The sequence below is a fragment of the Tachysurus vachellii genome, chromosome 23 (assembly GCF_030014155.1).
Source record: "Tachysurus vachellii isolate PV-2020 chromosome 23, HZAU_Pvac_v1, whole genome shotgun sequence".
Taxonomy (NCBI): domain Eukaryota; kingdom Metazoa; phylum Chordata; class Actinopteri; order Siluriformes; family Bagridae; genus Tachysurus; species Tachysurus vachellii.
The window spans coordinates 14,674,771-14,675,404 of NC_083482.1; positions in this window are offsets into that span (position 1 = coordinate 14,674,771).

The window sequence follows — 634 nt, forward strand, 5'->3', positions numbered from 1 at the left end:
CTTTTTTGCAGTCACCTGCACTTTACCTTCTAATCTAATCATTATGTATTCAATTACTTTTATAATCCTATGTGAAACTATTTAACATCTCATCTTTAAAACATCCTTTTCCACCAGTCATTTGTTAAAGTTTATTTCATAAAAAATACACTTTTTATTGTCACACTAACACAATATCATTCATTTCATCATATGAAATATTCCTGTGTTTACAAGTCTCAAAAAGTTGCATTATCTATATTTCCTAAAGATCACTAGAAGACCAGAATAGGTCTCTTATTTTAGTTTCTTAAGTGGTGTAATATTTGCATATTGATGAGATTGCTTTAAAAGATAATAATAATAATAATAATAATAATAATAATAATAATAATAATAATAAATAATAATAATGATAATAATAATAATAATAATAATAATAACAATAATAGTAATGATAATAATAATAATAATAATAATAATAATAATAATAATAATAATAATTTCTACACTTTTTTACAAATGTAAATAAAATTTATTATTAGGATTATTAGGATTGGACCCCACGGATCAGATATTGTTTTTGTTAGCAAATAAATTGTGTATAAATAAATTAAATATTGATCACTGAGTTGGGTTGTCGGTTAACTTAAAG